Below are 25,164 nucleotides of genomic sequence, written 5' to 3' on the forward strand. Positions count from 1 at the left end.
CTATATATTCTAATTTTTTAATGTGTTCCAGATATTATCAGTTGTGCCTACAGATCTTTGGTGCAGTTGTGGCTGTGTGAAGGTTGCATGTGTCTGGGTACCACAGTAAGGCACTTGCATAGAGAGTGCTGACAAAACTGCTACCTCCTCCCACCCAAAAAAATGCCAAACAACCAAAAACCTCCTATAGGTGATACTTTAAACTTTAACATGAGCTGTGTGTCTCTGCTTTGTCTCATGCCATGCCAAAGTGAAGAGATAGCACAGGGCAGATCTGTTGTGTGTGAAGATGCTCCCCTCTGCTTTCATATGCAGATTTTTAGTAAAGCAAGTATGCATCTCTGCTTCTTGTCATTTCTGTCTCTGGGAAGTTTCATGTCCCTTGCTATCTTCTATCAGTTTTCTGCTCTTTGGTTTTGATGTCTGTTCTTTATAAATCTTCCAGCCTGAAATCTGCTGAGAACTGCCCCTACTCCTCCTTGGCAGGACTAAAGCTAAGCAGCTGCAGACAAAGTGAAGGTAAGAGGAGAAAAATTGCAAATCCTCAGAGAAGAATGTGCTAAACAAAGTTATGCTGCCTTGGGAAGGTGCATCTTGCTATGGTTCTCCTACAGACATAAGTGGGCAAGGAGTAGCTGCTTGGTGAATTAGCAGATGAAGAGTTTAGATATTTGTTTCCAGCAGTGTTTGCACTCTAAATATTTATCCACAGTGCACAAGAGCATTGTTCCACCTTTCCCAGAGAAGCTGTGCTTCTCTGGTAGGTAGGTTTGAGCCCCACTTCCTCCCAAGGGTAATGGGATTTAGATTTGTGATAGCAAGTTTATGGCTCTTAAACAAAATTGCTGAGAAGGGCTGTTTTAAGCTGTGCTGCTGGTAATCAGTCTCCTTTTGTGAAAGCATAAAGAGACAGATGTTGCAATGCAGGAGTTAAAGCTCCACTGGGTGTTTGCTCGAGGTGTTCTTTCTCCATGGGTGCTGCCATGGGAGGTGGGAGAGTTCAGGAGGACATGGCTGGACACTCACCCTCCTCATCTCCAGAAAATGAGAGGGTTTCTCCTTGCAGAAAGCAACTTCTGCATGGTGCCGTGGGGGACTTTTTGTCCTATTTTCAGTTTTAAAGTGCTGTGCAAAATGACTTCTTTGCTTCCAGCTACAGATTCAGAACTGCAAACCACCCACCGTACAGCTGCTAATGCACAGATTATCTCTACAGCCAACAGCTTTAAGTAATCAAACAGAGATAATTTTACCTCTGCGACCCAACAAATAAACACCAGAATCAGGAAAAATCCTTTCGCCCACACAATCCTACCCAGGCTTTCAAGGGCAGAGTTAAGAGTTTCATCAGAGCCTGCAGAAGTGGCAAGGTCACCAGGTTTGTCCCATCCTGGATCAATGGTGAGCTGGCAGTGCAGTGGTGTGGAGTGCTCTCAGGAGGTCACGATGCTCTGTAACCTGATGAGACTATCTCTTGCTGCTGCTGTTGTAAAAGACATTAAATGAGTAGAGCATACACTGGAAGTTGTGTTTGCAGTACTGCTTTCAGAGGAAAAACTGTGGCTTGGATAGGCTTTTGTTGATGACTTTAGCCTTTAACTTTCTGTTCTTTGGAAGAACATACATTTCTCACAGCTATCAGGGGTTTAGCACCATTAAGGAAACACAACTGTTACATACTGTAACATCGCATCTGTGGCTTCTTTCTCACTGACCCATCACCACCAGTGTTGAGAAAGAGAAGAATTGTAGCCCAGAAGTCATATCAGAAAACATTTTTTGCACTTTAAAAGTCTGTTTCTTTTTTATTTCCCAAATCAGCTAATTGTGACCATTTTCTTAGAAATGAAGTCTTGCTGGGTTTTTTGTTTTAGTAAATTCTAGTGGCTCTGAGTTTCTCTCATTTTCCCTGCCCTTTCCCCCTTTGTTCTAGTAAACTCATTTCCTTATTCCTGTTATTAAGGATACTTAACATATTGTCATTGGGAAACAGCACTCATTTCTTCATGGAAAGAAGCTACTTCATGTTTCATGTGTTGCAGTGAATAATTAAATAAAGAAAAATATATTAGCCCACAAAACTGGTTGGCAGCTGAAAGGAAGAATGCATTTGCAGTCTGCTGGGGAAAAGTGACACTCCTGGCCTGGTGTCTTGAAGCACAAGGGTAAGGTTTAAAAGTGAATAGGTCTGGCATGACATTTAAAAAATTTGGATTTTTCGACTTCCCATGCACTTACAACATTAATCTTTAATTGTCATATTCTTGTGCTACTGGCTGTGAGATCAGACCTGGAATTGGTGGGGCTAAGGAAAACCAGGCTGGTAAGTGGAATGATATGTCAGCAGGGACTACGACCTTGTGAACTGTCAGGGATAGAAAGGCAGTCAGCACTCAGGCAGGCGGGGGGCCTGGCAGCCTGATAGTGTATGGCACCAACAGTCTTCATGTAAATAAGGGGTTTTATTGCCCTTCATAGTCCTTTTCACCCATTCTGGGCTTTACAGTCATTGTCCCTTTCCTTTTGATTTTATAATACATCTTGAAACACAGCTGTTGGGCTCTGTGAAAGTGGAATGAAAGACTGGGCAGATGGGAGTTCTGTGCTGGGAGCTGGGAGAAGACTGACTGCTCCCAAATGATCTAAATGAACCATGGAACTTTTTTCTTTCCAAATGAAACCAGAACTGAGCTGTAATTCCGCAGTGACCTTTGCAGTTTTACAAAATGAGATCAGACACTTGCCGTCCTCATGGCTGAGAGAGCCTTGTTCTAACAGTAATTCAGAGCCCAGGTACAAAGTGGGATCTGCACTGAGTGTATTTTTCTTTACCTCCTCCCATCTAGTTTTTCCTCTCACTGCACATATAATCTCAAATGGATAACACGCTTTAGTAGAATTTGCTGAGACCAGAGACAGAGAGTTGTACAGAGCAGGAGCTGCCTGTGCCATTGCACATGCCTTTGGATTTGGTTAGTGCTGGTCTCATCAGCTCAGATAGGAGCCTTTGTGTTCTTTTTCTAGCCCTGTGTGCTGACATTTGGAGGCTGAACTGCATAATTTCTATCTGTATCGTGCAATTGCCTTTTGCATTTTCTTTTCTGTGTGTGACCTGCAGCTCTGGCTGCGGTGGGGACACAGTGAGCAGGACTGCAGGGATGACGTGGGTCTGGTGTGCTTGATGCTCACCAGAGCGACTGCTCAACAACCAGAGAACATCTCGCAGCCCTCCAGCCTTCATGTGCTCTGCTGCTCTGCCAGTGTGACTGGTCTGATCTCTGCTCAGAGTGAGAGACTGGGTCCAATTCAAATTGTAGTAATGTGGGGAGCGGTCTAGGGAGCTGTTGCAGCAACCCGGAGAGTCTCCAAAATGAGGAGAAAGGGGACTTTTCATTTCCAAAAAGATACTTAGAAATTCTTGTCAAGGGTTGGGCTGTACCAATGCTGTTAACTCTTCTGGCTTATCTAAGTACTGCTGAAGTTGCAACCTTTTAGATCATGTCCACCAATTCTTTTCTTTAAATTGACAGACTTTGCACTGAATGGCTCATACTTGGTAAGACAGATACAGAAAAGACGAGAAGAACTTTTGAGAGGAAATGTGGTTTTCAATCACAGTCTCCTACACCTCATCTTTGGTAGCTCATCAGCTTGTGATGGGCTGTATGGCAGAAAGAACAGTGTCATTTTAAATGTGCTGCTTATTTCACTGGCTTAGATCTTTCCTGTAGACTTGAGTCAGCAAGGTAAATAATCACACTTTGAATTGCATGAATGCTACTACTGAAATTAGCAATACTGTTCCTGCAGTTCATTTAGGATGCATGGTTGCAGCTGACCCAATTCCTGCTGAAATAAGTGGAAGAATTCCCCAGTATTTTATAAACCCAGGTCAGGACCTAAATCCGTTTAACCCTTTGAGTGCCTGCACTGCTGTCTGCTTACCACAGTGTTATGGTTTGGGATTGGTACAAATGTTGGCATGCATCGTATTGACCCGATTTTTTTCCATAAGGTGCACCAAAAGAGGACCTCTCCTTGGCCCCAAACACTTTGCAGTTCATCTTCTGATGCTGCTCTGTGTCGCTATCTGATCCTTCCCCTACCTTCACCACTCTTGATTTCATTCAGCAGAATCTGCATTTGCCCTGTGCATGAATAACAAGCAGGAGGAGTCACTGCACTCAAGAGTCAGTAGGAGGGCAATGGCAGCCAGACCTGGAAATCCAGTAACCCTGGTACCACTGACCTGAGGATTAAACCCTGCTCACTGAAATATAAGCCCAGGCTGCCAAATTGCCCATGATAAGCTTTAAATAACTGGAAATAAACCCATGCCTGCATCTATTTTCGTTGTAACAACTTTTTAGCTGGAGGCTCATAACTGGCTGCAGCAATGTGAATAGAGAGCCTCCACAAGAGACCTGGCAGCGCTCGGCTGTGCTCCAGGATCCCATTCTTGGGGTTTTGTTTGTTTGTCGTCTGGATTAAGGGGATTAAAGACTTAACCTTTGTACAGCCTTTCAAATAATAACTTGCTTGTACTCATACTGCATGTCAGGGAAGGATTCCCCCCCCCCTCCTGATTTCATGATACAAGTGAAGATCTGAGAGTGGTCAGGCTCATGTAAAGTTGTGTCTTGTGCTTTAATCCCCTCTAAATTCACCTCAGTGTTCTGTTCTCTGTTTTGTGGTGTTGCCGGGACCAGGGCAGTGAAATGAACAGGGCTAATGCCTTTATTAATGTTCAGCTCTTTATTAAAAAGATCAGCTGGGCAGGGGGCTTGACATGGAGCTCGCCCCCGCGGTCGTAGCTTTCCCAGGCAGCCGAAAGGAAGGAGGCTTGCAGAGTCTGTCACTGAAGTCCAGGGCAGCAGCTGTCCCTTCTTCTTTCCTTGTGGCACACCGGTGGCCAAAGGGTGAAAAGGCGTGGCGTGCAGAGGTGTCCCCGCTCCTTCCCTGGTGGCAGCATCTCGGCTCTCTCTCTCCTTTTCTGCCTCCCTGCTTCTCACAGCCTAACCTGGTCTATTCTTTTTGAGGTGATGGTGACGGGTAAAAGTCAATCAGGGGATGTGTTTCCCTCTTCTGCAGCTAGGGCATTTGTCTAGACTCCTCTACTGTGTTTAGTTTTTTGATTTAAGGGTGTCTTTATCTCCTAAAAATACTCCCTAAGGGGTTTTTTATTTGCATGTTAGTCCCAGAATGGCAGTGTGGGGGGTGGGAGGCCAGTTATCTCCAGGTAGTTTAGAGAAAACAAACAGAGCAATTAGCTAATTAGCATTTCAATATCGGTACTTAGGTAGAGTTAGTAGCTTTTTTGGTGTTGCCATGGGAACTAAGAAGGCCCTGCCAGCGTCTCTGGGGAACACGTGGAAACTGTTCATTACAGGCAGGGTACCTGCTTCAGACCTCTATCCCAGGAGCTGAGAGCTGTCATGTTAGTGGGGAGGGGGGGGGGTTCACAGTCTGAGCTGCTAGATCCTCGTCCAGCTGCAGCGCCTCTGGGCTGTATTTTTTGTAATCAGAAATAAAATTCATGTTGCCAGATGGGACCCTGCTGCATGTCAGTCTGTTGCTGGCTGTGGTGGTTCCTTACCTCCTGCTCCGGAGTGGCTTTTGTAGACAGGTTTCAGAGGTTTGTAGTTCTCACTGCAGTCCTTTGAGTGAGTGGCAGTGTCTTTTTTGAGATTCTTTTGGGATTTTTTTGGGGATTATTCCAATAGTGACTAAAATTTTCAAAAGTATCTGAGTGATTTAACAAATTTATTGGCATGTGTGAAAACAAGACTAAGGAAGACTCGAGAGCTGTATTTAGCTTGAAAAGTTTTCTTCTACTCCCTGTGCTTATTCCACATGTAATTAAGGGAAGACCCAAGGCCACCTTTGGGACCAGCTGGTCCCACCTGCAGGTATATCATCTGCAGGCATGGCCAGGACCTGCTTTCCTAATATGATGCAACACCTGCATGGTTGAGAGATGTCCAGGAGACAGGCAGACACAGAGATGTGGGTGGCCCTGGCTTTAAGATCTTGTCCTTGGTGCTGCTTCCGTGCAAACAGCACTGAACCAAGAGACACTGTACATGGGGATGGGAGTTTTGGGGATTGGATTTTTTTGGGATGAGAGGTCGTGAGGATGGGAGTCCTTGTGTTGAAGTGTGTAAGGAAAAGGCATTCCTCTGGCAGTTCCCTCATGGGTAAAAGCAGCTCAGTCCTGTGAGCGCTGTTTCAGGAGATATGGCAGTGCCATAGGATTCCAGTAGATGCAACTCTCAGCATGGCACTCTGCAGACACTTGGTGGGAAAAAAACAAAAACAAAAACATAATTTTGGCTGTTCCTGTTCTCAATGGACTGGATGTAACAAGGATGATACAACTTTATCACCTGGATCCAGGTCACAGCTTTACCATCTGGAGTGTCATCACATTTGGTAACTGTTGCCCCTTCTAGCAAAATATAGCTCTTCTCTAGATAGAGCAGCCAATGTAAATAGTACAAAATAGTACAAAAGCTATACCTAGAAAAGCCATGGATTTACAAGTCTGTATCCAAGAGTCTCTACTGCCCAGCCATGCTCAGGACTTGAGAGACCACTGCTTTTCCTCCAAAGACAGCAAAATACTGTGTCAGGCTCAAACAAAGGTTGTTACCATCAAGGACTTTACTCTAGGGAAATAGCTTTTAAAAGAACTGCCTCAATATTGCCTAAAAATGTACTTTAAAGAGAATCCTTAATCAAAGTGATGTAACAACAGGCAAATTTACTTTTCTACTTGACCCTGGAACAGATAAGTCACAGAGTTAAACATTTTCTGCATTTTAGAGGGGATTTTATCTTGCAAGAAATTTGCCCTACCCTACTTAAATTTAGAAGATGTGAGTCCCCCTGTGTCTTCTGCACTGCAAAGGGAATACAGACTGAACTTGAGCAATACATGTTAAATTTGCCAGCAGTTTTCCACTGCAATAAATACCTCTTGCAACATAACACTGAAATCTGTGGATTGCAAGCCTGTGTTTTCTGGAGTATAATATACTTCATCCACTCCACCAAATGCCCATAAGGAAATAGTAAGTGAAATTAAACCACAATGTATGAGAGTGAACTTGCACAGACAGTTGATTTAGGGTAAAAGCACTCATTCTGGCTCCTGACTGTACAATTTTCAGAAGTAATTCACAGCAAGTATGTAATAGTCAAATAAGTTGCGTTTGACATTAAGCTATGTGGTGGGTAACATGAAGAAATAGATGGAAATGTGGTCACAAATTTGAAACTTTATCTTTGGAAACTCTGTGTAGCATTTCTGAGAGCTCCACTTGACCTACAACTGCTGGGTAGAGGCAGTAAAAGTGATATAGAGGCAGTGAAAATGAATTAATTTGAAAAGTCTAAGTGAATATTAATAGGACCTGCTATATTCAACAATTTGCAAGTGTGACTGGCATTTATAGATGAACTGTGCTGTTTGTTACATATTACATTAAAGAAGAATCCTGAACCAACATATCAAAATGTCAAACTAACAAAGCATTTTTCTTTGATTTCCTTTTTTGTTAAAATGAATTATTGTTAGCCTTTTCTGTGGCTGACAGGAGAGATTTCTGATTTTTCTGATTTGCGTACTAGATCAAATGTCCTATTCCTTCTGTAGACAGAAGTCTTTACAACAACATCTAGATACTATATGTGCAATTGCAGAGCTCAGATTCTTTTGAGCAGGGAATGTTCTCCCCACCCATGCCGTGCTGCTGTGATTTCTTAAGCTGATATTTTCATTGGATGTCTTTAAGCAAATACACAGCCCACCCTGGAGCCAGTGGTCAGGACAAGGGTGTGATGGCTTTGTGTGGGCCCACAGACCACAGAGGTGGTGGGTGTGCAGCTCCACAGAGGGATCTGGAGCTGGTTTCCTAGGACCTGTGGAGAAAAACCTCTTTGTCTTTTCAGTGATGTGGCTTGGAGAAGGTGTTTTCCAGAGTGAAGTTAGATTTATACTAGGTTTCAGGGAGATGGGGTGTATCGTTCTGGAGGTTTTGGTGGTACCAGGGGATAACAACATCTCTATTATCCACCAGCACCTGGTTTGGACATCAGCAAAGCCTTGGTCACTGCAAGAGCTCTCAGCTGCTCCAAGTTCTGTGGTTTGCAAATCTGTCTTTCCAAATGTCACCCAAATTATAGTTCCAGCAGTCATGTGCTTCTTAAGGTTCCACCTCCCTCCTGGAACTTGGCAGCCCCCAAAATCTTTTGCTGCACTTCACCTGCAGATGCAGAAGTGGTTTTGGCTTGTTTTATTTTAAGGTCAGAAGTCTCTGTCAAAGAAACAAAGCTTCCTCCTCATGGCCTCCTGTTTATCCTGTTTAGCATTTTTAATTGCATCCAAAAGATGCTGCTTGAGTTTGGCAGCTGTTGGGGCTCTTCCTCCAACATCTCTGTGTTTATTCAGGCACAATAAAGGATTGTGCAAATTGTAGCCATAAGGGCCATGAAAGATTTTAGATTTGCATGGATTTAAATTGTATCACTTGGTTTAAGTCAGAATAAATTGACTGGAAATGTGGGTGAGGGTGGCCCTAGGCAGAATGCTGCATGGAGGACAGAGGGACACACTTATCTACTTATACTCCCCCATCCCCAAATGTGTTTCTGTTGCCTGCATCCCATTACAGATTTGAGAAACACATTTCCTTCCCTGCAGCTGTGGAATGGGGGACCAGCAGCCCTTGTCTTTCTGTGCCTCCAAGGAGATGCAGAGCCTGTGAGTGCCTTTCCCTGTCTTCTGCTGTCTCTCAGCCAGCAGGTCTACTAGCTTTCTTCATACTTTAATCAGGTTTTTTCTCTCCATTCTGCTGACCCAGTTTAGGCTCTTTGAAGGCACGGCAGAGCTCTCCGGCGGCTGCAGCTCTGCCTTCGGGGGACGTGGATGGGCGGTGGAGCTGAGCAGATGAAATGGCAGCAGCAACACTCAGCCCGGGGAGGAGGGTGGCTTTGGAGGTGTATGTCTCCTTGGTTTGCTCCCCTGGGCACATTTGGGTGCATGTTTTTCTGTCTTAACTGCTGCATATGGCGTGCTGTTGTTTTCTGTTTGTTGTTGGTGTTTTCTTGGTTTTTTTTTTTTTTTAATTTTTTTTTTTTTAATTTATTTTTTTATTTTTTTTAAAGGAGGTTTCACTTCAAGGCTGCTGGAGCAGTCTGCTGGAGCAGTGGGGTTTCAGGCACGTGTGCTTACACTTTGTGCCTTAATAGCACCTGACATAACCTGGTCACAGACATGAGCTAGGCAGATTATCCATCCCCCACTGCTGCTCTGTCCCCTCTCCTGTCCCCTTTATGTAGGGCATCCTGTATCTCAGGCAGCATCCCCTGCCTGAATCCCTTGAGGAGCCTAAGGGGAGCCCTCCCTGCCTCCCCTTTTTTATCCTGGGGTCTCCATTTCATGTTGAGGTGCTGAATTTGGGGCGAGTGTGGCTCTCTTCTGTGTGTGTGGGTGGGGATGCCGGCTTTGCTCCAACTGCACACGGATGATTGCAGCTCTGCAGTAGTAATTATGTGAGCCAGGCCGAGGAGTGATGGTAGGGGAGAGGATCTGCATGGTGGGATGACTCAGGGGTGGGATGACGCAAGCCTGGGGCTTGACTTTCTCCTTGCAGGCTGCAGAAACTTCTCTCCAAAAAGCTGGTGTCCAGGTCAGGAGTGATTTACCACATGGCTGCCAGTATCCATTCTCTCTGCTTGGCACTGGCCCCACTTGTTACTGCACAGGCCTACAGGAAAAGCATGAGACCATTTGTTTTCATGATTTTTGTTGGTATTTGGTGGTTTCCTGCCTAGGTGAAGGATCTCAGGTGGTGTAGGAGGAAACTAAGGACCTGTCCTCATGAGATGCTGTTCATTATGAATTCCCTGACAGTTTACTTTTTGGAGCTTTTATTATAAATTGATTTTATTTCATCCCATGTCCCATTAACCAAGAAGAGTAATTTCTGCTTGCATCCATATTTACTTTTACCTGGGTGAATCCACTTGTGTAGACATGCTTTGGGGTATCAGAGGATCTTCAATGAAAATCTGGCTTGGTGCTGTGGCAGCCTTTGGCTGACCCTTGCTGACCCTTCAGCACAGGAGGCACCACTTTGTGTTTCCTTTGCCATACTTACGGCTTTTTCATGGCTGGTAGGTTCAATCATGGGCAGGAGGTCACCCCGATGGGGGACTCCTTGTAGCTGCCCTTCTGATAGCACTCGTGGTCTCAGCCTTCTGCACACTGTTGCTTGGTTTGTGGCCACACTGCAGAGACTGTTCATAGCCCATCCCTCCTTCTCCTAAATACTTCTTTAGGTCCAAGCACTCAACCCTGTAGGAAATGGCATAGAAAGATAGACTTCTGGGTCTGCCTCATGTTTGGCAGGTAGAAACCAGCTTGTTCCAACCTAGGGCATTTCCCATATAAGTGCTTTGCTGTTCAGGCTCTCTGTATAGACAGCTATGTGCAGGTTCTGCTGTGCAGGAGATACCATCCCTGTGTATTAAAGCAGAAAATGCTTTTTTATCTGTTCTACAGATGATGTATTCTTATTTTGTAATCTCTCTTTTTGCCTGTCCTTTGTCTCCTCATACATCTTCACAGGGGCTAATTTTAAACACTCTTTCTTCTAAATTCCACTGCTGGTTTTCTCATGCATATTTGTTATTCAGTGACTAAAACAGGGAACGTCTGAAAATTAGTGTGAGTTGTATTTGTTAAAGTGGGTAGGTAGTGGCTCTGGAAGTTTTCCCATGGGTTATTTTGGTTCTGGCCCTCAGCTGCTGGCAGGGATGGGGTGTACCAGGGCGCCTGGTGGTTTGTGGTACACACACAGACTCTCCAGCAGACCCCTGGCTTCATTTTCCACTTGAGATCATGCCAGCATTTAAGCTCTGCAATGAAAGAAAGTGCAAAAACCCTTCTCCACACACATGGTAGTAATACTTTAAGTATATTTATAGAAAGGGCTGGTATTTTTTTCTGTTGGTGTTAAGTTATGGTAAGAAGGATAGAAGTGTTACTACAATGCAGTTCTTCATCTCCTCAGAGCATTTATTCTGTGCTGTCTAACAACTCTGTGTGATACTGATGTTGTGTGGTCATTTTTGGATCATTGCTTTCCTGTGGTCTAGGTACAGGTCTTGGAAACCCCCCTGTACCACCACATTGCTCCACCTGAGGGATTATCAGGGTTTGTGTGTTTGTTGGACAGTTTTGAGAGTTGCATGAGGCCAAGGCTGAACATCAGAGGTAAGATGTGTCATTGATTTTGGACTGATAGTGCATGGACTTGAGCAGAGCCAAGCCCTGAGACCAGGTGCTCTGCACTGCCTCCACAGCAGAAGAGAATAGTAGGAGCAGCTCAGCTTTTCTGCAAGTTGTTAGTGCTTTAATTTTTAGTAATTTCTCCAAGAATCAGCTGTTCATACTTTTTTTTCATCCTGTGCAATAGCCGACTTCTTAAAAGCAGAGGCTTGATTTCTTGCAGGCTGTGTTTTCTGGGGTTTTATTAATTTAATCAGTATACAGGTGTGTATATATGTGTGGTTGTCTGACCAAAAATAAATGCTGTCAGAGCTTTTGTACCTGCATTCAGGGCATAAAAACTGGCTGTGCTTTGGGCAGCTCAGGTAGCCTTCACACTGATGAATAGAAAAACCCAATCGATTGTTCCTTCAGAAAGCCACCTTTCTTTTCGAGCAGCTCAGACATGCACTCAGACATATAATACAGGCAGCAGAACTAAACTGAAATTAATCCAGTCTGTAGTTCCTACAGTGACAAAATGTCTGGAAAACTTCGTGGCAGGTCGCCCCAAGATGGCACTCTGTGTGCATGTCATGTTAAAATAATCCTATGGTTCTGAAAGACCATCTTTATGCACTGCAAATATCTCTTCCTGGGGAGGTAAGGTGCAAGCCAGAGGTGACAGGCATGCAACAAGTATTGTCACACAGCGCTTGAGTGATGGTCAGTGAGGGCATCAGGAGCGTTGTCAGAGGTGATGCAAGCAAAGATAGGAGGATCACAGTGGAAAGGGAACTAGTGGTTTGTGACCAGAACGTGACCTAATAAGTTTTCATCCTTTTACATGCTTTTTTTTGTATTGATAAAGTGGTGTAATTCCCAGATATACATAATACTTCATGCAATTGTTTTGCTGTTCCTTTATCTCCTCCTATGCAGGGTACAGTCCTTTGACTGGGAAGGGAGTCGTGCCCTAAGCAAAATCTGACTGCTGAGGAAGCAACGTTTCCAAGGGGTAGGTCCAAAACAATAAAGTAACTTTCTCTTCTTTTGTTAGTGGAAAAAGTGCTGAAATATTTTTTAAAAAGTGACAGGATAGAGGGGAAAAGATAGTACCTTAACTTTAGGTTAAAGATCATAGGATCCTAGATTGGCTTGAGTTGGAATGTACCTTAAAGATCATCTGATTTCAACCCCTCTGCCATAGTCAGGGACACCTTTACCAAGACCACTTGCTCAAAGCCCCTTCCAACCTGCTCTTGGACACTTCCAGGGATGGGGAACCCACAATTTCTGTGGCATTCACTGTGCTATTTTTTCCTAATACCTAATTTAAACAAAATCTTCTATTTCAGTTTGAACCCATTTCCACTTGTCCTGTCATTCCAGGCTGCTGTAAATAGTCCCCCTTCCATCTTTCTTGCAGGCTCCCTTCAGGTACTGGAAGGCCACAATTAGGTCACCCTGAAACGTTCTCCTTTCCAGGCTGATAAACCCCATTTCTCTCAGCCTTTTCTCACAGCAGAGGTGCTCCAGCCTTCTGATCATCTTGGTGGCCTCCTCTGCACTGGCTCCAGCAGGTCCCTGTCCCTCCTCTGCTGGGAGCCCAGAGCTGGATGCAGTGCTCCAGGTGGGTCTCAGCAGAGCAGAGCAGAGGGGCAGAATGCCCTCCCTCCCCTGCTGCCCACAGGGCTCTGGATGCAGCCCAGGACACATTAGGCTAAATTTTGGAAATTCTTAAGCCCAAGGGGATTAGCCAAATGTATATTTTAATGAATGGAAGATTGTCAAATATGTTTAACTTTCTTTGGTGTCTTAGGTAGCATGTGAGGGACTTTTTTGTTTCTCTTTGCAGCGTAATCTTTATGATTCTGCTTTAATGCTTTTTCTTGTCTATGTGAAAAACTGGGAAAGAGAATTTTAAAATAATTAAAGTTTTCTCCTTATTCAGTTCCTCTGTAGCTGTCACCTATAATTCTTTAATTATGTACATGCTTTGAATAAACCATGTATTTCAAAATGGTTAGTAGAAGGAAAAAATCCTTTCATACTTTTGCATTGTCTATTTTATAATAACTTTTATCAACCTATGACTGAAAATTTGTCTCCATTTTGGAACTTTCTGTAATGGATTGAGATAAAATCTAATTCTGCACTTCACATACTCCATGGGCCAAACAGTTCCTTCATTTAATTAATTCCATTAAGCGGGTTTTGCAGAGAAAGGAGTAATTTACAGGAAGCTCTTGGCCCTGAACCCCCTTCAAAGCAACTGGCAAATTAGGTATGGCACAGGCATGTGGCAGTGGGTGAAGCCTCCTTCTTGTGAGTAGAAGATGAAACCTTGAGGGGCAGGATGTTTTATGGAGCACAGGGTTGTTACCCAGCGGTGCTGCTGCCCTCTGAGCCTGCTCAGGTGCTCCCCCACCGCTGCCTTCACATGTCACCCGTAGGACGCTGCCTGCACTGATGCAGACACTGATTGTGCTGCTCCACGGCCTTGACAGCGCTCACTAACCTGGATTTGATGTGGCATGACAAGACACCAACTTCTGCTCTGGCAGCGAGGCTGTTCACATGCAGTGCAGTCTGCCAGGATCTCCCAGGACGTTCAAGCTGTATCCGTGCGTAATGGCCTTGTGCAGTTAAGTGGAGCACGCTGTCTGAGATAAAAGTTGAATTTCAGAGCAGGCTTGTTTCCCTCCCCTCCCTCTCCCTCCACCAGTGCCCCTTTCACCAGCACAACGGGGTGTCTTCCTGCTTCCCCCTCTCTCCCCAAAACACACAAACCCTCCTTCCTGTGTGGTGTAACTAATCTAGTTTGCTGACTGAGATCTGCTGGGACCTTTAAAGGGATGCCAGCTACAATGTACTCAGTGTAGCATGGCAGCATTTCAGAGTGAAGCTAAAAATCCAAATCCAATAAGTAAGGAAATAACCATAAAGAAGAAGCCCTGGTTTCCATTCTGTCCATCAGCTTGCTGCCTGATGGGGCAGCTTTGCACTAAAAGTTGGCCATGGACCATATGTTAGAAGTATGAAGACCTCTTTTTTCTCTACTTTTTTCCTCTTTAACCTCAAATCTAGGAAGAGATGCATTTTTAAAAATCCTGTAGGAAAATCACATTATTTTCAGGGATGAGCTCTCAGGCAGTTTGGATTAGTTTTTCTCTCTGTTTGGATTAGCAAACAGCAGCAGAGCTCACACTTCTCTTCCTAAATCCCCATTCAAAATGGAAGGAAGGTTACCCAAGCTCAGGTTTTGTTATTTTGAGATTTAACTGAAAGAGAGTTTCAGTGAGGGGGTTGTGATCCTGTAAGATGCTGGCTTTCATGAAAATTAGCAGAACAATTTTGTGAAAAATATTTGCATTTCAAGCAAATGCAGATTAGTAAGACTTTTATGGTGAAAAAGGCTTTTATGGTTTTGTGAAGAAAACAGGTTAAATGATTTCTTGTTTGTTAAGTTTGTGGACAGAAGATGACTTTTCAAAATAGTCCTAATGAATCCCCAAAACTACAGAATATCTTGTGGGGGAACAGGATATGACAAAAACCCAGAGTAATGGGGGAAACCATCCATAGTGCCAGAATGGGTCCTGGAAGCAGGGGGATGCTTTTGGAGAAGAATGGAACAGGTGCTGGAAACTCTGTGGCTCTCTAAAATGGCAGAGTGATGTTCTCTTCTGCCAGAGCATTCAAAGAGAAAATTGTTCTTATATGGTTACATCAGGCCAATTTTAACTTTTATTTTATTTTTATTGTACAAAACAAATAAAGAAATTTGCCAGTGTAGGGAGTATTAAGAGTGGATAATCCATTCTTGTGACTCATTCTGATAAGAAAAGAGCTCATCAACTCCCTGTAGCCTTGCATCTGAAGACAGTTGCTGACAGGTTGCACAAAATATGTCCCTGCATTTTTAGGACCCTGAGACAGCATCTTGCAAGCAGATAAAACCAAATAAAACCTGACAAACCGTCTTTGTACTGGAGAGATGAGAGGAAAAATGCAGATACTTTATATTAGAGAATTTGTGAAGCTATGAAGAAGGGCATTGAGTTATAACTTAAACTCCTTAAATGTTCTCTTGATCATGAAGGATCATAGTTAATTAAAAGTTATTGCATAACTGCTGCTGGGGAGTGAAAAGTTTATTTTTAATTATACTGCCTTACATAATGGTTACACGATGACAGAGGCAGAGAAAGTGATTTAAGTATACTTTTTTAATACAGTTAAATTAAAAAGTAAGGTGTTGATGCATTAATCCATCCTTGACTTGTCCCTGGATCTGTTTCATGATCTCTGCTTCAGCACACAGTTTTTGAGGACAGTGTCTGTTTGTTCTGTACTTGTACAGCCCACGGCTGTGATGATGACTTCTTGAGCATGGTATTCATCATGATAATAAATAATCTTGTCCACTTTCAGCTTCTCCTTTGATCTTAGAATGTTTCGGCCAGCAGACTGGTACACATGCATCTGTAACTAATATGCTAACAAATCACATCTATAATTTATTGTAATCATGGAAAACCTATTTCAGCTGGATGATTTCTTAAGTAATGTATTTAACTCTGGCTATAGGACTGCATTTTCTGCCTTGATACAAAAAAACTGTTGGTTTTAAAAGCTGAGCATGCAACAGTACAATTAAATATATTTTTTTTTTAACCAGAGACAGCATCTACAGAAAGGGAAAGTAAGATACAGGGGAACTGAATATTTGTGTGTAACATAAATAAAAGAGAAACTTGTTTTCTGTCTAACTTAAAAATATCTCCTATGAAATACTCCCTTACCTCTTTGAAATCTATGTGTGCCTCGTCAGTGTTTGCCAGCACTGGAGAGGTATCACTGTGGGGCTTTGGGTCATTAGGAGAACTTGCCTGGCTTCTGCATGCTCAGGGAAGGGGCTGCTGGAGGCAGCCAGACTCTGCTCCAGCCTCTGCTCCATCATACAGCCCCTGTGTGGGACCTTGATGACTGAAATGTTGTGTCCTGAAGTGTAATGTTCAATTTATCTAAACAAAATACTCATCTGGAGGAGCCACCACCAGCTGATCAGGCTGGACAAAGAAACAGACAAGAAAACCTCAGCTTGCATTGTGATCCTGGTTTCACCCTTATTAGACTTTAAAAGGCTTGTTTCTAGCCGTGACCAAACTACTGTCCATTTACTTTTGCTTTGACAAGCACCTTTCCTATAAAAGGACTGATGATGATGATGATGATTGTCGAGCAGGCCTATATTGTGTAGGGTTTTTAAGCTAAATTATGATAGACATCATAATAGCTCCAAGGAAATCTGGTGTGAGACTTCTCTGCTTTGTGGCCTTGGCCTGCCCTACCCCCTCTTCAAATTCTGTAATTTCTGGAAGTACCTAAGACTTGTTTGAGTTACAGAGGAAAAGCTGGAATTGATTTACCACCTGACTTAGTGGGGCTTTGAACAGAAACTTACAGCAATTGAGTATTTCTGACAAAGTCTTGTCAGTGGTTTGGAGCTTGCTTTATAAATGCATTTGTTAATTAATGTCTGCCTCTCTTTCATGGCTTTGACTATTATTTTTTTAAATGGAAGCCATCCAAAGGGCTTAATTGCAGTGATTTTTAAATTATTTTGTCTTAGAAGTATTTGTCAGGGAAAAAGCATATAAAATTGAATAGATGTAAAAATTAATAACATCAGATCATTTCAATAAAAGGGAATTAATGCAATGAAGATATGCAATATCAGGTTGTATCTGTGGGGTCAGATATGCAGAGATCCCTGTCTGAGATACATGAAATCATGAATTTAGAGGGAATGACAATATTGTTTGTTGTTGATGTTACAGTATGCTTTCATCCTGTTGTTTGGTGGGGTGGTTAACAGTCAGGGGTACCATGTGCCTGGTGTTATCGTGCATCTATATGAACAGCATGTTTGTGCACTGCCCTTCCCTTTCATACTTGTCCAAGTGTCTTCAATTGTCATCTAAGTATAAAACCCAAAACTCAGTAATTTGATTGTTCATTTGTAAGCTTCTTGCCTAAGTATGTGCTTCTTATGTCCTTTAGAAGGGCGTAATTAAACTCTTTTCGGATAGCTGGAAAAAGTAGGACAGGAAGGCAGGATGTCAAGTAACTCTCTAAACCAGTCTGATGTCCCATGACCGGGGTAGGTCCTGGAAACCCTGGACTGGGATTAAGATGCCTGCATGATTTTGAATGCTAGAATCCTGCATCTTTGTTTTGGGAAATATCAGTAATATATTGCATATTGTTTATCATAATTTTTCTTAAATATTAGTGGGGAGTGTGTGCCAATTGTGAAACTGAAAGAAGAGGCTTAATGGAGAGGCACTGAGGCCAGAGATGGTGTTGGGGGTGGGATTTGATGGATGGAATGGTTCAGCTCCACATCCTCAGACTCTAGAAATATGCTGCCTGGGGAAGGCATACAAAGGAGCTGCAGCAAACAGCAAATAACCCCATCTATACCTTGGGAATACATAATGGTGTGCATTTGGGTAATATGGTGTTAGATGCAGCATTTAGACATTACAGGATGGGGATGCAATAAAAGACTGCAGAGAACAATGCTGCTGAGCCCTGACAAACCTCATCAGTTGGCCAGCACACCAGAACCATCATCTCCTCACAGGCACTTTGCCTTTTCTTTCCTTGTTGCTAATTAGATACAAGAAAAGAGTAAGTCTCTGCTTTAAACACTGGCTTACTGAGCTCAGCCTGAAAATTGAAATCTGTCTGCAACTGGGAGTTGTTGGCTTCTGCTCTGTGGTTTTCTGGGGAAGAGCTGCTCACTCTCACAGCTGGTTTCCCTGGGGTTTGGCTGAAAATCCCCTGCTGTTGCCTCCTTTTGCCTGTGTGTATCCCAGGGGGAGGCTGTCGGTGTCCTGCTTCCTTTCTGGCATTTTCACATGGGAGGCTTGTAAGTTTTAAATCACCTAGAAACCAAGACTGAATATAGAAACCAAGGTAGAACTTAGGTTCATTTGAGACAGATTTTCTTTTGGTGTTTTTTTTCTGTTTTTTTGTTGGGGTTTTTTGTTTGGTTTTTTTGTGGGTTTTTTTTTTTGGCAGGGGGAAGGCAGTGGCCACTGATTTACTGATTTGTTTTTCTAACTCGTGAATTTCCACCCCCCTAAATGTAACCAGAAAGGAGCCGGCATCACTTGGCAAAGGAACATTTAGGTTAAGTTTCGTTTTGCCAGTAATGTTTTTCCTTAGTTGTTAAAAACAGGTTGAGGTTTTTGACAGCACAATGTGGTTCAGCCCAAGTGTGGGTGTCAGGGAACACTTCGTAGGGGCGTGCCAGATGTTTTTTTCTGCCTCAGGGGAATATCTTTGAAAATACTCACCCTTCTGGTGAGATCTGCTGCTGTACAAACTGCAGAAAACTTAGAAGGATCTCAAACATTTGTGCTGCCTGTGGACACTGAACTGGTGCTCTTGTACATGCAGAGCTCAGTAGGAAGCCAAGGGAATCTTCTGTCTTGATTTGAAGCTCCATGACCAGATGCATCTCTGACTCATCATCTCCAGTGCACTGCTACTGCAAATTATTTGAATTTCCTGTGAGTCTGTAACCAAGGTAATGGCACTCGTCACTGGTGGAGCTGGCTGTCCTGTTTCACTCATGGATTTTCTTTCTGATGGTACTTTGGGAATGGTTGTCTCTGGCTGAATGCCACGATCTTTGTTTTGCTTGGAGATTGAAAGTGTCTGCTTTGCTCTTGAAATCAGAGCTGAAACTTTTCTTCCACTGATGTTTGCTTTACCCATGCCTAGTTGCTGTTAGATGGGTATTGACTTCAACTCTGTGAATATCTGTTTTTCTGCACTGTGCTTTGGGATGAGTATAGAAAAAAATATGTCTGTGTTCTTAGAGAGTGCACAGCATTCTGTGGGAGTGCTCTCAGCCTTGTAGGGATTTGTGTCTGTCTTCTGATGGGTGTCTATTTTTGTTTTGAGGAGATTTCTGGAGCAGAAAGTCAACAAAATGTAGGTCCAGAGGCATACTGGGAGTTGTGGAATCCAGGTGCCCATCTTAGAGCAGAACAATATGCTTAGGCCATCACTGATGGATGGGTCCTAGCTTATTTAGCCTATTCTTTGAAAAACCTAAGGCAAAATAATCTTCTACTGGCTTGCTCCACTGCCCTATCCTTGCAGTTTTTTTTTAATATGTAGCCTAGATATTACTTTTTGGCAATTAAGCTGATTAATTTTTGGTTTACTCTCAATGGACATATAGTACAATTCACTGCTGTCCTTTTTGCTGCCTTACACCGTTTTGAAGACTTACTGTGTTCAGACCTCTCTTTCTGAGCATACATACATTCCTTTCTTGGAGCCTTTACACAGAGGGACACCCAACCCTGCAATAAAATATCCAAAATCTGGAATATTTCTCCTGGTCACCTACTAGGTTGTCTGGGAATCTTTCTTACTGTATGCAGTGGAGATGATTAATGGAAAAATGCTGGTTATTATCTGTCATGGCTATCTTTATTGCTAAGAAGTTTTTTTCTTTTTAACTTCTTTATAAAGATGACTTTGCCAGATGTGAGTACATGCAAGCAAAAAAAAATCTTCTTTAACGCAAAATATTATTGAAGTTCCTTTATATGCAGCAACAATTTAAATGCTTCTTTCTTCCTTTCAAAATATAGGATGGAAAGATTTAGGGAATCGTGGGCACTTTTTCTTCCTTCTTACCTCAAAATCCTGCTGCAAAAATTGTGCATCTTCCAGAATACCTCAGGGCAATTTTGTAAATGTGGGGGCAACCAGAGCTTGAGTTGCTTTGTGGATTTGAATGACTTCAGACTATTTTCTTGCAGCTGAATATTTGACTGTGTGGGAGGGTTTTCTCCTAAAAGCAATGAAAAAATGGGGGAAGAAAACACAAAGTAAATTATAGTTCCAAATTTATTCAACAGATCACAGTTTCCATACCATGGATACAGATTATATCACTGATATTTTGCACAAGGAAAGGAGATAATGCCACAGACCTGCAATTAATATTTCACTTCAGCAAAATATTGTGATGTAGCTGTCCTGATTCTCAATATGCACAAAATTAGTGTGTTCAAAGCATTATTTTGCACTCTGCTTTAGTTTCTTGGGAGAAGTGTTGCAGCAGAAACTGGTAGTTAGTTTATAAAAAGCACAGTTGGTATCACTTGGAAGGATTTTTGTGTCATATGATGTGGTGTGCCATGTCCTCTCATCAGATTTCAGACAGCCAAAGTTAATTGCCAGTGTGATGCCAGACTGCAGCCAGCTCCATGGCTGCCTGGCCTGGCCTGGCCTTTTGGGCAGTTTCCCATGCTACACACTCCAAAGTTTGGGCTACTATGAAAAATATGGTGTGAGCATCTGCCTGCCAGGGCTGCTGCTGCTGCTCCCTGGGGAGAGAGCTGGGCACTGGCATGGAAAGATGTGCCAGTCCCTTTTGGGTGCCTGTGTCAACAGGCTGGAAACACTGAGCAGCCATGCGAGGAACAGCCTCTGCGTCTGGCCATCACAAAAGTGTGCAGGCTGGAGCTACTCCTCCAGCTAAGACAGGTTTAGTGTTTTGGGTATAACAAAGCAAAGCCTAACCTAAGGATGTGCATCTGCAGAAGACAGGGGATTTTATTTTTCCTTTTTCAACCACTTTTCTGCAAAACATTCTAAGTGCTTTGTTGCAGACAGTAAGTATGTTGTTGAAGAACGTTGATAGGCACTGTTGGGGCTTGACACAAGTGCCTGTGGGAGCAACACAGTTGGTATAATGACTTATATGCAGAGAACAAGATATCTGCATCCAAGACAAAGTGCTTCAAAGTGCTTTGTATGCTGGGACTTCTGCTGCCCACAGATGCTGGGAGAATTCTCCATAACATCTGGGGTGTGCTCATAGTTTGGGTGAAGGCTTCTGTTATCTGTAAGGGCTGAACTCTGGAGAGTAAAACCAAAAAACCCACAATATTTACCAAGAGGCACTTGGTGCCTTTACTTAGCTTTGCATTGCTATCTCTTTAGAAATGTGAAATTCTACTTTATAAATCAGGGTGGTTTTTTTTTTTTTCTTCTACCTCTACATGTTTCCATCACCATCATATTATGGATGCTACCAGGTGCAGATGTTCATGAAATCACCATCATATTCCTGCCTGTGCAGCAGTGCACCTTCCTCTGTGTCAGGATCCCATGGGGGATGTTTTGCATGCATGCAGCTCATTTAGGGAAGTACTTGGAACTTGCAGACCTACTGGGAATTGAATTTTATTTTCTCTCCCATGGTAACCATCAGTTTTTGCTCAGCACGAATGGCTATCTTTCATCAGAAGACACATTTTTAATAGAGAAATAACTGGTAAAAAAAAAAAAGCAGAGCTGCCGTGCATTTAGAGACAAGATGTGCCTGAGCTAAATCATTACTTCTAGAAAAGTTGTTTAGCCAAGCTGGCACCCATCTGCCTTCACCCTGGACAGCAACAGTCTCCCACCAAACCACAGGACTCTGCCTGGAATTTTTCTTAAGTAGCCCTTACAAATCCTCATCTCAAATTGCAATTTTCTCTTTCCCCAGTTTCCCTGATTTTGCTAAATCCAGGTATCCTTGATATCCCCTGCCTGCTGTATCTTCGCTGTGCCTCAGCCAATTCCCTACACTCCAATCTTTAATTCTTTGGTTGTTTTTCTTCTTTAGCCTATGGTTTTGCATTAGTTAATCTTGGTTTTGCACACGCCTGGTTTATCTTGCAACACAGTGGGTTGCCCACTGATGGTCACCTTCTCTACCAGTGCAGAGCCACCTCTGCAGCTCTTCTTGTTGGCACAGAAAACATGCTGTTAGAAGTGCAGCAGTGACTGTGGGGATTGTAGACTGGCACAATTTAGGACAGGTCAGAAATTCTCCCAGAACTGAGTTGGGCAATTGGCTGGATTGAAGTTGGCACAGAAAAGCACCCAGCCTTTGAGCAGGGGCTGTTCCCAGTGCAGCTGAGTAATCCTTAAGATGTTTCCTTTGTTTCTGTGTTGATATATAATGATTTCAGCTAGTGTCCAGGCAGCCCACCAAATTCTGTTAACAGTCTGATCCAAAGGGGATTAGCTAATGACTTTCCATACTGATTGGGTTATGACTTTTTGAAAAGTGAGAACTCAGCAGAAAACAATCCTGGCAATTACAGTCTGCTCATGTCAACACTGCAAGTGTTGCAGAGCAGTTCCATGAATAAAATGGCTTAACTTCTCAAATTAAGTCTGTGCCTGTCTCACCAACCTCCCTACAGTGTCTCCTCTTCTTGTCTGATAGAGGAATACCTTTTATGCTCCAGACTGTTTGGGGGTGAGAGTGGCTGTAATCTCCCTGAACAGACTCTTGTTCTGTCTGCTGCAAAAGCTTTTGGTGGCATGCCCTGGATCCTGTTGACATTTCAGGTGCAGCCCAGCCCTGTGGGCTGCTGGCACACTCATGTGCACCCCAGGCTGCACAGATCTGTCCCCTCCTTTGCACCAGGAGAGGTACTCAGTATGCTACAGAAAACAGCCAAAAAGCTTTCCTGACTTTGGAGGAGAAGATAGGATTTCAGACATCCAAATCTAGTACAGGCATCACTGGGGACATAAATGCTCTTTTGAAATGTATGGTTAAAAGGGGAAGTCTCTAAGCAGATCCCTGGATGAAGGTCTGGAAACAAGGGGAGAAATAGTTGCATATGTAAACACTCAGTTCAGAATAGATCAAAAAGAGGGCAAGTTTGCAACCAGCATTCTGATAGCTCTTCCAGAAAAGTGGAGCATAATCTCACATTAACCCTTATGGTATACAAAGGGGAAAAATTTATGCTATAAGAACAACTCAAAAGAGAAACAAAATAGACCCAAGAAGGGTCTTCAACCATACCAACACTTGAGTCTTTGTTTCCTCTGCAGACAAGAAAGAGTGTGCAGCACAATCTTCCTGGTACTTGCAGTAATTTTTACTTTTTCTAAGCACTCGTTTTGCCAACAAAACAACAGTTTAAAGATGTGTTAGCAGCTGCATCTGCAACTGCATCCTTCAGCCATTGTTATGCATAATTACTCACTGTTTTATCAATTCTTTTGTGCTCCCAGTAGTCTGGTTTGAGAGCCAAAGCACATCACTGAGATGTCTGCTTGGGTCCCATCAGAGGCACTGAAACTTGGCTGACTAACTACTTTGTGCTGTTTGTTTTACCCTCTCTGCTTGATGCTTAATGCTGGATGTAAAAATCAAATAAACCCCTCCAGCCTGTAAATGGGATGGCGAAGTTCATAGGTAACAACAGTGGCCTGCATGCCACAGTTTGGTTTCTGATATATGGAGTTTACAAAATACATCTTTAGCAAATAGGAAGAGGAAAAACTGCAGATAAGCAGTTTATTGGAACTAAATGTGGATGCTCCATTCTCTTGCCAGCTACTGTCAGACACAGTCATGCAATGTTGGTAGCTTAGTTGTAAAGAGCAGCTTAATATTTGAAGTGTTGGTACATCCTTGATGTTGAGCACAGGGAAATCTTATGCTTGTTTTCACTGTTACATATTGCTTTGGAGATTTTTTTGTGCCATATGCAGCTCACCTCTCCCATAGTTGCTTGCCTCCTCCTTCCCCACTGTCACTGACTTGCTTCCCTGAGAAGAATAATGCCTATCCCAGGCATATTGTTCAGTGAAATGCAGTTATATTTCTTCTTTATTTTTGCAACCATGCTTTTTCCACTCATCTTCACTGTAGTGCAAAAAGACAGTAGTTTTTAATGAAAACTAATTTTTCCTCCTTCTCTTCCACAAAAAAATTGAAAACTACAATGACAAATCTTTTTTCTGGAAACCAAATATTATATGAATTGAGCATGTACACCCAGGGCTGATTTTCTGCCTCTGAGTGTAGTGGCCATTGCCAGCTGTTGGGCACAACAGAGTGCTGTTGTGTGCCCTCGTTGTCACTGTTGTCTCCAGTGATGCTATGAATGGTGCCAAGTGCATCCTTCACACCCTGCCTCGGAGTGGTGGGGGGGGCACCCCTCGTAGCTGTCCCCAAGAACTAGTCTCCACCACTGCCACTCATATTCCTGTGGCACTGCCGTTAGAGACACTTCCCAGGCTGCCCCTTTCCCTGTGCTCCTTGTCACTCAGCTGCTTTTGTCCTTCTCTGGTTCAGGGCAGGCCCTGCTGCCTCTTGGCTTTCAGTGCTGTGTGCATTTCTCCAGCTGTTGCAGTTGTGTGCCTCTCTGCTTCTCAAATTTTTTCATGGGCTGAGTCATCACCACTGCTTCTGAGCGCTCCTGCACCTTGAGCATCTTGAATCTTGGTCTGAATCTTACTGCTTTGGCCAGTTTCTGATATTTTTCTTAATTGTCCTGATTTTGCAGATTATAAATTTAAATGAAGAGGGCTCTGATTTTCCACTCTCTGCTGCTCCCAGGCCCTTGTTGCATAGTAAGCGACCAGCTGACAAACACAGCATGTAACATCATGCATATTCCTGCTGACATTGTTGACAGCAGAGCTCATGCATAAAAAAATTTATGCCATAAAGCATAGGTAGCTCTGCAGACTTCTGCTCTATTTAATGCCCAAGTCAGAATACTGGTCAAAGCTCCTATAAGAACGAGAGATGACATTTCCCCATCTGTTCATGTGAGGGGAGGAGTTTGATCTTTGAAAAACAGAATAATTGTTAGAAGGCAAATAAGCCTGCTAAATTGCAATATGCTTCAGGAATAATTGCTCCTGAGTTGCAAATGTGTTCAGTGAACAGGGGCTGTGCAGCAACGCTGCTGGGTACAGGTGTGAAGGCTTTTTAATGCTGCTGGCAAAGCAAAATGGTGCTTCTTTTTGACCATGAAGTA

General features: G+C 43.2%; 1 protein-coding gene across 1 annotated transcript in view; it reads left to right on the forward strand.

The window, feature by feature from the left end:
- Window positions 1-443: 443 nt before the first annotated feature.
- The window catches only part of PDZD2 (PDZ domain containing 2), a 188,574-nt gene continuing 163,853 nt past the window's right edge, over window positions 444-25,164 (forward strand). Inside the window, exons 1-2 of the mRNA XM_053932062.1 lie at window positions 444-519; window positions 12,218-12,293. The gene's annotated coding sequence lies outside the window, so the exon portion shown is untranslated. The remainder of the gene's footprint in view (window positions 520-12,217; window positions 12,294-25,164) is intronic.

The sequence above is a fragment of the Vidua chalybeata genome, chromosome Z (assembly GCF_026979565.1).
Source record: "Vidua chalybeata isolate OUT-0048 chromosome Z, bVidCha1 merged haplotype, whole genome shotgun sequence".
Classification (NCBI taxonomy): Eukaryota; Metazoa; Chordata; class Aves; order Passeriformes; family Viduidae; genus Vidua; species Vidua chalybeata.